Genomic DNA, 12,247 nt, shown 5'->3' with positions numbered 1-12,247 from the left:
TAGGCGCGTCGATGGCTTGATCCTTCGCGACTTTGTTGATCTACTTTGCGCGATCGCCGATAGCGAAACGGTTTGAAAATTAAGGTGAAGTGAGGATGAGGGTATTGAAAAAATTAGAATTATCGGGTTGCTCGGAAAGTCGTTTCGTTCTCCAAAATGAAGAGTATATAATTTGATAAAATGTTTGTGCACTCTACTTAGTCTTCCGATAAAAAAAAGAAAGAAAAAATTCTCAAATATTCTCATTTTTTTTTTCTAATACTTATTGGGTTGTTTGGAAAGTCATTTCGTTTTTTTTTCTTTTTTTTGGTGAAAATGAAACACGATTTTCTTAGTGTGTACAAACATTTTATTGAATTGTATATTCTCCATTTTGGAAAACAAAATAACCTTCCGACAATCCAATATATATATATATTTTTTTTTAATTTTCTCTATTATTTGTACCTATGCGCAGTAATAATTGTAAATACTAATACTATTGTAACATTCGATTACTATAAAATCAAACACGAAACACTGCAAAAGCATAAACACGAAATGACTTTCCGACCAACCCAATAGAATTAGAAAAAAAAATTAGAATATTTGGGAATATTTTCTATTTTTTTTATCGGAAGAATAAGGAATGTTTGCGAGCGTTGAGCAAGTGTGTTAAAGGATCGTGCTTTGAAGAGGCAATTTTCGTTGAATTGCGTTAACGCACGTGGAGAATGTAAGGGTTCGAGTACACTCAATGTGAGAATTTTCGAGTCGCTAATGGGTGGAAATTGAATTAGAATTTTTAGAAACTAGGTGAACGTGGATAGATCGAAATATCGATTTGTTTGGAAAGAAATGTGTTCTTGGAAGTGTCGGGGAAAAGATTCGTAAACCTTGTATCATCGTTAATGTTTCATGGCAGTGGGAGAGGATGCAAAAAAAAAAATATTGATTCTCTAAAATCGGAGAGGCAGTCCTTCTCCCCCTCCCCCCTCCCCGTCCTCAAGGCACACTCGCCTGTGAAGCACGCGATGCAGCGATCGACGACGGTGAAAATATTTTTCCTTCGATCGATCGAAACGCGAATTCCTCTCGTGTTTAGCATTGTCGATGGCTCGTACTTGATCCCTCGATTCGTTTTATAAATATTCGAGCATCACCGCCGTGTAGTTTTCAACGTCGTATACTCGTAACCGAGTCTGGTCGGTTCGGTGCGTTTGAATTTTCCCGCCCTTTCCGCGCGCGATTATCAATCACCGAGGAACAGAATCCGACGGTTACTTTGGACTTTCGAATTTCTTCGTTCCAACGATTTTTCCCTTTGGGAGCAATTATTCGAAGCGGTTTCGCCGGATACCTCCGTCGACACGCTTTCACGAGCGATCCACCACGGATGGTTTTTTCGATCGAGCAGATCCGATGGAATTATGTTTTCAACGAGTCGTTCTTACGAAACTCTCGGAGAGAGATGCCTTGCAACAAAAAAAAAAAAACAGCCCACTTCCGAATATTTCCTTCCGTCGGCGCGAATCGTTGCAAGAGACCGATAAGTATCCAAAAATGCTTCGTCAATTCGTTCATTAATTTCACTTCACCGATCGGCCTTCAATAACCAACGTTCTCGAACCACGAAGGCGCGCGAGCTAACGAACGAACGAACCACCTCGACCGGGACTCGCGTGTCGTGACGCTCCTTTACGTGACGCATAACGGGTGTCGCGTGAAAAAAAAAAGGAAGAAAGGAAAGAAAAAAAAAATGGCAGAAAGGTGGGGCTGGTTAACGGCCCATTAGACCGCGGGCAGGGTAACCCGGCCGCACCCTTAAAGGCCATCCAATAATAAAATCCGCGTCATTTGGCTAAAAGCTACCACGAAGAAGGGTATCTGGTATCAAGGTGTGGCTTCAACCCTTATCACGCGAGTTCTCCACCATCGAGTTTACCTTCCTGCCCGCCCCCCTTTCTCTAGCTTCCTGTTCGCCTTCGTTTTTTTTTTCCACTATCTTTTTTCTCCGTACTATTTCTCGCCGGTTCCTCCCAGGAGGATCGTCGTCACTGTGAACGTACGAACGCGTGTGTGTTCACCGGAGTTTATTTTAATTGAATTTTGCAACTAGGCTAGCGCCTGTAACGGGAAAAAGTCAGCCGCCACGGAGCGAGAGACCAGACCGCGGATAGACCGTGCCGCCCGCTTCACAATGGCCATTGTTTCGCGACGACGGGGTACCTCGATAATTGTGAATCCGTTCCACATGCATTTTTCGTCCCGCGGATGGGTCCCACGGAACCGTCGGTCGGCGTGTTGCGCGTGCGCGCCGGCGCGCCAATGAGCCAACGATTCGCGAGACACGAACGCGCGCGGCGCTCTCTTGGCCCGAGAGACTCCGAAGTTCGTGCGCCGAGTAACGGTAAACGTCGGGGAGCTCCGTTCGGCACGGATAAAGAAAGAAAGAACAAAAAATCGTTCTAGGGGTTTTTCACCGTCGTTCGTAGCGTTCGAGCACACGCAGAACCGGACGAGCTCCTCTCGCAGGTGGTGTGTCTGTCCCGCGTGTATTTGCTTTTCTTTTTCTCTCCGTTCTTTTCCTCTCTTCCTGGATGACGCCGCGTTCGACGCGAAAACGACAGCGATTCTCTCGACGAAGTCGTTCGGCGACTGTCGAACGGTACAGCGTCGTTATGGAGGGGGAATGGTGGGGGGAGAGGGGAGATTGTCGCGCGTCGAATGAGAGAGGCTCTCTTCTCGGATCGGTTGCGTTCTCGGAACCGGTTCCCGCCGATGGACGGGAAACATTAACGCTCAGCGGTTCTCCGCGTTGTTGGGCGATCGCGTGATTTACGCGCGTCGAACGGGGGAACGGCGAAAAGAACACGACGAACAACAGCGGCGGCTCGTCGTCGCGTTCGTTCGTTCGTTCGTTCGTTCGTTCGTTCGTTCGTTCGCCGCTTAGAAAGTTTGCCATCGCTGCAAACGACGCGCGTGTTATCTGGAGCGAACGGTAGCGCTCGGTCGCGAAATGACGCTTCGCACGACACGTTTCTCGATGGTTCCCCGTCACGCGCGTCATGCGACTCGGGACAAGCCTGATCGACGTACGAAATTGCTCGAGGGACCTGTGTATTTTCCGCTCCTTTTCCACGGTTTTAAGGGGGGGCTTGAGTCTTCGAGTGGCTCGAAACACCGATAATGCGAACTTGCGGTTCACGGCGTTTTCGACCAACCGTGAGTGGTTCGCTTTGAAAATGATTAGAATACGATCGTTAAAAATTGCAGAGAAAAAGTTCTAATAGGATTTTGTAGTCTCGAATGATAACAGTAATTTTATTAATCGTATCGAGACTCTATTACTAGGAATGCCGCTTGTTTTATTCGAATCAATATTCCGACCATTGTCGTCGTGAAATATATCGGAGTAGGATAATTCAAATCGAAGAGAAAAAATATAGTAGGTATTTATGGTTTCTTTAACGATAACTCCATTAACCGTGTTGAGATTCAATTATTATTTCTATCGGAATCGAATAATCTAAATTGAAGAGACAAAGGTATAATAGAAATGTTCAGTTCCTTTAATGATAACAATAATTTTATCAACCCGTGTGGAGACCCAATTACGGGGAACGGAGCTTGTTTTATTAAAATCAATAACATAGGGCGTAGTCATAGCCGTTTATTATCTCTAACGAACGTTCTCAATCAACCGATTGTGGTCATATCGATAACTATCGAAATGGTATAATCCAAATTAGAAGGAATATATATATATACGATATATTAATCACATTCCATACCACGTGACGAAAACAATTACTAAATTCAATCCAAGGTTTCTTATTTCTACTAGAATTCTTCAAGGCCAATACAAATATGTTTAATTTCTATTAAGATTCTTTTTGTTATTTATTTCTATGTCGATGATTATCAATAGCAAATTACCCCAAAGATCTTTTGCCGCGTGAAAAATTCTCAAGACCGACAAAAAATATTTTTCATTTCTATCAAGATATTTTTTCATTATTTATTTCTAAACGGATGCAAATTATCCCAAAGATTCTTTGTCGCGTGAAAAATTCCCAAGACTGAAAAAAGATATTTTTCATTTCTATCAAGATATTTTTGCATTATTTATTTCTAAACCGATGCAAATTACCTTCAGATACTTTGCCACGTGAAAAATTCCCAAGACTGAAAAAAGATATTTTTCATTTCTATCAAGATATTTTTGCATTATTTATTTCTAAACCGATGCAAATTACCTTCAGATACTTTGCCACGTGAAAAATTCTCAAGACTGAAAAAAGATATTTTTCATTTCTATCAAGATATTTCCATTATTTATTTCTAAACCGATGCAAATTACCTCGAGATTCTTTGCCGCGTGAAAAATTCTCCAGACCGAGGAAAGATATTTTTCATATCTATTAAAATTTTTTTAATTATTTATTTCTTCACCGAAGACAAAAAATGATGGTATCTCGTATCCATTTCATTTATGGGCCACGCGGCGTGGCTCGAATCGAGCTGTATCGGCGGCAAACACGCCACGATGTTTCGAGCCGATTAATTAGTCATTCCGCCGGTTAATCGTAATACGTGCGCACGCGATTTCACGTCGCGGAACGAACGCAGTCGCGTTACGGTCAATGGGAACTGGACTGTGTGGAATACTGGCCAAGTTCGTGACTCGGTCGAATCCGCGAGGAGGCGAGAACTGCGACCGGGTTTCCCCGTGGATTCTGCACGGGCAGGAGGAGAGCCTCGCAATCGGCAACGCCGCGCTGCTGAAAGCGCCAGTAATTTCAGGAAGCGATCGACATCTGGGAATCGCCTTGCAATCGAACACCTCGACCCTTGACCTCTTTTCCCGCGAAACGAATACTCGAGTTGCGATCTCCGTTGTCGTTGACACGTCACCGATCACGCTACACAGGGTACAGTAGCTAGCAGATTTTGTACTGTTTTACACGTGGATTAGTGACCTTCGAATTTTCATGTCGAATTTTCAACGGAACACAAAATTTAAACGAGTCGCGAAACATTTTCTGGAAATTTATTATATCATCCATTTATTATAGTTAAATTTTTACTAGTATAGTACACTATCGAACGGAGAATATTTTTGTTAATTTATTTGTGAAAGGAATATTTTTCGTTTGCATTGTTTTATTATAAGTATCGTTACGGTTGAAATTCACCAGCCGGATTTATTTATTGTTCCTTTCTCTGTACCCGAATAAGAATTCGAAATATCGCGAAGCATCAGCTCGAATATATTCGTTCGTTATTATGAAAAATAGAAGCTGATTATTTATAGTATTATCGACGTTTGAATCGCGTTTCTTGCACGAGATTTCAAAGTTAGAAAGTCCGTAATGATAATGCTAGATTGAACATTCCTTAATTCATTTCTAGAATTTAAATTAAAGCGATTAAATTAATATTAACAACGGTTCTATTTTTTTATTTCGTGAAATCGATCGTTTTTGTGCATACGGGAGTGGGGGTACAATTTTTTAATATCGATATTACGATGCGACACTCGACCGAGTGTAGCTGACTGTCCAGCTTGAAAATGTTGGTTCTCTCGTTCGCGAGTGCTTTTTTTACACCCTGTACAGCCGGAGGCCGAGGCGAACGCCTCCGGGAACGAATAATTCCTTCGGCTCTGCATTCACGGGTGCCTCGTTGTTTTTCAGCCGTCTTAATTGTTGCGTCCCGATTGTTCCTGATGGCTATCGAACCAGTTCTCGAACCGGACCGGAACTCGCCTCCTCGAACGAGAAATATTCTTTATCCGTACGTCTGACTTTCGTGAAATTCCCCGGAAATTTATCGATCGAGAAACCTTGCTGTATACCGAATTCGTACGGAAATAAATAAAATCGACGGTAATTAACAAACCGAGAATTTAATTCTCTTCTTCCGTTTTTAGATTACAATTTTATTTCGCAACGCTCCACTGTACAACATTATACAATCTGTACGTTATCTCCGAATCTTACCCTCTTTACCTTGAAAATTGTACATATCTCCCTCGTTATAAGGAGTGAAGTCGTTGGAAAGAAAATGAACGAGCTTTGTATCGAAGATTCAGGGGATCGTGGATATCTTACGTTTTTTACCTTGAAAATTGTACATATCCGTAAGATATTCGTATATATTTTCCTCTACCTCGTTATAAGGAGTAAACTTGTTCGAAAGAAAATAGACAAGCTTTGTATTGAAGATTCAGGGGATCGTGGATAAATTACGCTCTTTACTTTGAAAATTCTACACATCTTCCTCTCCCTCGTTATAAGGACTAAAATCGTTACAAAGAAAATAGACAAGTTTTGTATCGAAGATTCAGGTGATCAATGAATATCTTACAATCTTTACCTTGAAAATTGCACATATCCGCAAGATAACCGTACATACCTTTCTCTCCCTCGTTATAAGTAGTAAACTTGTTACAAAGAAAATAGACAAGCTTTATATCGAAGATTCAGGTAATCATGAATATCTTACTCTCTTTACCTTGAAAATTGTACATATCCGCAAGATAACTGTACATATCTTCCTCTCCCTCGTTACAAGGAGTAAAGTCGTTCGAAAGTAAACGGACAAGATTCGTATCGAAGATTGAAAGGATCAGGGACATTTTCACGTTGCAGTTGACAGAGATATGGAATCGAAGATTCGTTCAGTGACCTCTGTCGCGTGTATTTTCGGTGTCTGCCGTGCAGCGACAGGAATGCGGCGCGAGCGGCGGAGACACCCTGTATATTCCGTACACGCAGTCAGGTGAGCTAACGGTGCTCCGAAGCGGTTAAGTAACGGGCTTCTCCACTATTTGTCGTTGTACTTTTATTTCACGCAAACAAGCCCGGGGTTCCACGAATATATCCCGCTTCTTCGTTCGCTTTGATTTATCGGCTCGTTCTTCTTTCTTTTCTCACGCTACCGTCTTCCACACGCCTACCGTGTTTCAGCTAGATCGCTTATCGTCGAAAGAATCGTCTATTGGTTGGTTTGTGACTATGGTGAAATTCTTGAGGCAAAATCGGTACCTTGTAAGGCATTAGATCGGAATTGTACTGTATTTTACCCCCTTGGGCACGAAGATTCGTTCTGGATGAAAAATTAGTAAGGTGGATGCTCTAATTAGTGTCTTAACTTTGTTTAATTATTTTAGAAGTTACTTAACCTGAAAATCGTTCCAGGTTGGAGCATAACATTGCTAAATGTCTGCTTTATTTGTGAAAATTTGTTTACACGTTGAGTATAAAAATGTACAGTTAGTGTACAGTGAGGTCCAATGTCGTTATTTATTAATTTTGATAATTCTCGAATTATTAACGTTAGTAAATAACATAATCTAAAAATTTATATTCTAAATTTGTAATTTTGAAATCATTTTCGGATTTCTAAAATACAGACCGAAACGTTAAAAGTGAATATATCGAATATATTTGAATTTCAATCGATCCGTTCACGTCGTTTAACGAATCGATTCGCGCATTCAGTCTGTAAAAATGTGTGAAAAATTTCAAAGCGAAATATTTATTCTCCAATCTTTTGTTAAATTTACTCGAAACTCCGCTCGAGCTCCTACGAGCCAGTTAAATCCAACTAGAATTACTTACACGGTATTCGAATACGATACGAATGGCTTCATCTGGAATTCAACGAGTAAAAGTACAAAGAGGTCCGAACCAATCGTAACGCGCTTATCTTGTTGCACATTATACCTCGTGGTAACCACATTATTCAACCTGTCCACTAATTACTTCTCATTAGATTCGAATTATTTCTTCGTAGGAAAGAAAAATAATTCTTCGTTGAAAAATTAATCGATCGATCATCTAGGTATATTCTTCTCCTCAAATTGAAAACCTTCCATCTATTTCGCTTCCAAAAACCAATATTTGTTTCCGAGGCTAGCGTTGCAGAACCGTTCGCAAAACCGTTAAAAATATCCACCTAGTTCAACACAACCGTTCGTTTCTCATTTCTCTTTTTTCCCACCAAATTCAATCGAGACTTCACTAATTTATTCACAGAAGAAAAAAAACAATTCTTGAATAAAAAATTTACCAATCAGTCATCTAGGTATACTCTCTTCTTGAAATTAAAAATCTTCCACGTATTTTACTCCCGGAAACCAATATTTCCTTCCAAGGATAGCTCCAGAATCGTCAAAAATGTCTACTTGGTCCAACACGAATTCAAATTCAAATCGATTCAAATTTTTCTTTTTCTCCTTTAAGTTCAATCAGACTCCACAAATTTATTCCCAGAAGAAGAAAAAACAATTCTTGAATAAAAAATGTACCAATCAGTCATCTAGTTATACTCTCTTCTTGAAATTAAAAACCTTCCACGTATTTTACTCTCAGAAACCAATATTTCCTTTCAAGGGTACCACGCTCCAGAATCGTCAAAAGTGTCGTCTACCTGGTCCAACACGAACCGTTCGATTCTCATTTTTCTTTTCTCCGCGGAGTCCAATCCAGAGTAGGTACTCTTTCTCGTTTTCTCGCTCCCGTTCGCTAAACGCTCGTTTCAAGGTCGATATTCAAATTCGCGGGCAAAGGAAGAGCGAGTTAGCGCCCCGGGCGGCGCGAAACGTTAATAAATTTCCAACAGAAATTCCGTCTTTCTGTCCACCCGGTCGCACACCTCCCGCGTCCCCCCACTCCACGCCCCCCGTGAAGCGTGGCCCGCGACGTTGATTCCGAGTGCACGGTTCCTCTCTCTCTCTCTCTCTCTCTCTGTGTGTTAGCGGCGAGTTCTCGCCGGTTAGAATCAATAATACGGTTCTGTCTCGCTCTCGCTCCAGCGCGGGCGATATGGTAATGTGCAGGGCCGAAATCTAGATTCGGTTCAATTCAGCCTCGTGGAAAGTTTTACCGGCCAGTTCCACCGTTCATTACCACTCGCAGATGCACGAACATTTCAGCTCGGTCTCGTCGGTGCTCGTATCGGAAAGTTTGCCGCGCGCTCGCGCGTGTTTCGAGCGACTCCGCCGTTCGCAGCCACGTTAGAATTGGAACCAACCGTATAGGGCGAGGGGGGGTGAGGCGGAATTAAAGAGCACCGTCGGGGGAGACCGGACAAGCTTTTATATCCCCCGCGAGTTTCCACGCTCCTCGTGCTCGACGATCATTTTCAACGTCGTCCCGTAGGAAAACAGAAACGAACACCGATGGAAACGTTCGATGGAAACGCGCGAGTGTACTGTTCGTAGCTGGAAAGACGACACACGAGGTCACTCAGTGGCTGTCCACTCGCGATTTCGTGCCTGTTGTCCGCTGATCCGCTCGGTTCGCTTTCCAAAACGTTTGTTAATTTAACAACGATGAAACTATCAATTATTGAGACTCGTTTGGAAGTTATGTGTATGGAGTTTGGCCGAGAATTGGGCTTGAGAATGACCTTGAAACGACACTTTGGATTTTTTAATGTGTATTTTTAAATACATTAATGTGTATTTTACGGAGCTGTTATTTGTTTACAGTTTGGTCGAGAATAGGATTGAATACGTTCTTACAAGTGTATTGATATAAACGTTGAAGGTATTATTTATTTAAAGTTCGATCAAGGATTGAAAAGCTTCTTGAAACGGTACTTTGGTTTTTTAAAAGTGTATCGTTACGTTCGTAACGTTTTGTAACTGTTTTGAAGATTCTACGATGAAAGAAAATATAAATGTTTGACTAAACCGTCTTTTCCATCTGTGTGCAATAAACATCGATTGATCGAGAATGTTATATCTATATGTAGAATGTAATTTTGGACTTTTGAGAAAAATAATATTAACCGCAGTAATAATAAGTCTCTCTCCAAGATGGTTTTAAAACCACCGAGACCCACAACCCTAGTAAAATATTGCACCTCCTATCTTATCGTTCTTAGTATTAAATTACATAAATATGTACACAGTCTATAGATAAAGTGCATACAACTATGATCCTACGGAAAATATTCTTAGAATAACTGTTACTGCTTTCGAAACGCGATGTCGACTCACACTCGACATACGACCGAATAGGGTTAAGGGAAATGTACAATAGTACTATGTGTAGAAGTAATCGTGGACAGTGTTGGGTAATTTTAGTTTATTTACGGATCTTCGAAGGCTGACTAAAGCATCTGACCCAATACGAGTCGAAATTTCATCCGTAGGTAAACTTCTCAACTGCGCACAGTACATCGAGCTTTTTTTCTATTTAAGTCGACTTATCGACTTCGTTATTGATTGAATAATTGTAACTTATTTACGCATCTTCGAACACCACCTAAAACGTATCTGAACAAATACGATTCACAGTTCCCTCCGTATGTAAACTTCTCAGCTGCGCACAGTACATCGACCTTTTTTTCTATTTAAGTCGACTCATATTGGTCAAGTAATTTTAACTTATTTACGCATCTTGGAAAATCACCTAAAACGAATCCGAACCAATACGATTCGCAGTTCTCTCCGTAAGTAAACTTTTCAGCTGCGCACACTACATTGACCTTTTTTCCTATTTAAGTCGACTCATATTGATCGAGTAATTTTAACTTATTTATGCATCTTGGAAAACCACCTAAAACGAATCCGGACCAATACAATTCGCAGTTCTCTCCGTAAGTAAACTTTTCAGCTGCGCACACTACATTGACCTTTTTTCCTATTTAAGTCGACTCATATTGATCGAGTAATTTTAACTTATTTATGCATCTTGGAAAACCACCTAAAACGAATCCGGACCAATACAATTCGCAGTTCCCTCCGTATGTAAACTTCTCAGCTGCGCACAGTACATCGACCTTTTTTTCTATTTAAGTCGACTCATATTGGTCGAGTAATTTTAACTTATTTACACATCTTCAAAGACCACCTAAAACGAATCCGAACCAATACGATTCGCAGTTCCCTCCGTATGTAAACTTCTCAGCTGCGCACACTACATCGACCTTTTTTTCTATTTAAGTCGATTCATATTGGTCGAGTAATTTTAACTTATTTACGCATCTTCGAAAACCACCTAAAACGAATCTGAACCAATACGATTCGCAGTTCCCTCCATGGGTCAACTTCTCAGCTGCGCACAGTACATCGTTGCCTCAATCTCGTTTTCGAGTTACCTCTCCAACGGTTGGCATTGATCGTGCATTGGAAGGTAAATTCTATTCGGTGGCGAAAGCGATCCTCAAACATCTGCACGCGGATCTGTAATCTCGGTTCGCTTATCGAAGTGGGGAAACGTAGGCGAGGTTCAGAGACAATGGGAACAGCGTATATATACACCGTCCGGGACAAGAGCAAACCATCCAGGACGAATAATAATAGTAATATAATTGTAATGCGTTTTTATTGCGCCGGAATAGTATACAAAAGATCGTGAAGTATTCGGTGGACAAAGACAGAAAATAATGCACAGATGCGGAGAGATAATAAGTTACACGTTGACTGTTCGAGGTGTATACACACACACACACACACATACACGCACAAGTTGTTAACCTAACCCTAAAAACAATACACTCGAAGCACAATGCAAATTTTATTTTTCCATGGAATAATACGAGTGCATTATTTTGCGTTCTCAATTTTTTTGTAACGTGAGATGTTACACCCGCTTAAAATATTAAAAATACAATAAGGAAAATACAAAGGCGAAGAAATAAAAAAATGGAATAAAAGGAAGTTATCGTCGGTGGAGTTTATCGGTCAACGCGTTTACTCTGCGCTCGAAGGAGTAGAAGGTTGATAAGGCAACATGGTTTGGGGGGGGGGGGTGAGTTATAGTAATGCACGAAACGGTAGAGCGAACCATGGTATTTCCATGTACGATAAACACGAAAAGATCGCTCGTTGCATTTAATGACAACAATTTTTCTCGTATTGGACGAAACTACGATATTTCGAATTGTTTTTTTATTATTTTTTTTTTTTTATAAACATTTTAAACGGTTAAAATTTCACCAACTACCTCTTTCTCGAAGATAAAGGGCAAAAGGTAGAACTCCATTTAACGGAACGTAATTTTCCACGATGTACGATTTAGCAAACTTTTACCTATTATACAAACTACGGCCGAGCGTTGCTCAAGTTGCACAAACATCTGCTACGAACGAAAATGAAAACGAAACATATTTATGCTCCGTTGTCGTTGTTGGTGAGTTCGAATCGCGTTAAAAATAGGTCTTGCGAAGTAGCGTTTCGACGAAATAGTCGTTTCATTATATTTTACAATAATTATACGTAACTGTGTAATATTTCGAGAATATTTAA

The 12,247-nt window shown here is 40.8% G+C and overlaps 1 protein-coding gene and 1 long non-coding RNA gene across 4 annotated transcripts in view; both read left to right on the top strand.

Annotated features, from left to right (window-relative positions):
- Positions 1-12,247, top strand: part of Pum (pumilio) — a 180,311-nt gene that overhangs the window by 134,908 nt on the left and 33,156 nt on the right. The window lies entirely within an intron of this gene.
- On the top strand, positions 4,359-5,764 carry LOC143154684 (uncharacterized). The gene is made up of 2 exons (XR_012994236.1): positions 4,359-4,913; positions 5,679-5,764. It is a non-coding gene; the product is annotated as an uncharacterized LOC143154684 (long non-coding RNA).

Source organism: Ptiloglossa arizonensis, chromosome 1 (assembly GCF_051014685.1).
Source record: "Ptiloglossa arizonensis isolate GNS036 chromosome 1, iyPtiAriz1_principal, whole genome shotgun sequence".
Classification (NCBI taxonomy): domain Eukaryota; kingdom Metazoa; phylum Arthropoda; class Insecta; order Hymenoptera; family Colletidae; genus Ptiloglossa; species Ptiloglossa arizonensis.
Note: the sequence above shows the minus strand (reverse complement) of the source record. Positions and strands in the feature narration are given on the sequence as shown.